A 938-nucleotide genomic window follows, 5' to 3' on the forward strand; every position below is an offset into this window, starting at 1 on the left:
GAAAGTTCCTATTGATAAGGCTGCTGAGCCTTTATTAGTCACCTCTAGGATTTGTGGAAAACCATAGAGGTGCCAAGAGACTAGAGATGGATGAATTTCATTAAAGGGGGGAGGGGGAGGATTAAAAGTTAGAGATTCTGGGTATTAAACATTAATTCTGGACATTGTTATTATAAAATGATTTATGATCTAAGATTGCATATTGGACATATGTGGTTGCCACTTTCTCTTCCAGAATACCACTAAATTGATGAAAAATGATGTTTGGAAAATCCAAACTTGTACCTTTCTTTTCACCCACTTCTAATAGACTTATACCCAGTTGCTCAAATAAAAAACTGCATAAACCATCTTGACTTACTTCCCTCCTTCACCCTCATATCTAGTTCATTAGTAAGTCCTATTGATCCTACTTCCAAAATTATCCACTTTCTGTCATTTTGCTTCCATCTCCATGGCTTCCACTCTAATCCAAGCTACCACCATTTCCATCCAGATTATTGTAGTTACCTGCTAACTGATGTTCCTATTTCTACTTGCAGACAAGCCAAATATCCATCAGCTGGTAAATGTGTAATAGATTCTGGTTCATCCATACAGTGGAATACTACTTGCTTTTAAATAAAGATGAACAAACTACTTATACATGCAAAAACATGGGTGAACCTCAGAAGCCTTGTGTTAAGTGAAAAAAGAAAAGGCAGCAAAAAAGGCTGTATATATGATATGATTCATTTATAGGCAATTATAGAAAAGGCAGAACTATACAGACAGAAAATAAATCAGTGGTTGCTAGGAGCTGGGGATGGGGTAGGAACTTAACTGCAAAGGGACCCAAGGGAACTTTTTGAAGTGAAAGAAATATATCTTGATTGCGATGCTGGTTACATGATTATAAATTAGTTAAAACTCACTGAACTTTACTCTTTAAAAGGGTG

This window comes from Galeopterus variegatus, unplaced genomic scaffold, assembly GCF_000696425.1.
Source record: "Galeopterus variegatus unplaced genomic scaffold, G_variegatus-3.0.2 Scaffold1528, whole genome shotgun sequence".
NCBI classification, from domain to species: domain Eukaryota; kingdom Metazoa; phylum Chordata; class Mammalia; order Dermoptera; family Cynocephalidae; genus Galeopterus; species Galeopterus variegatus.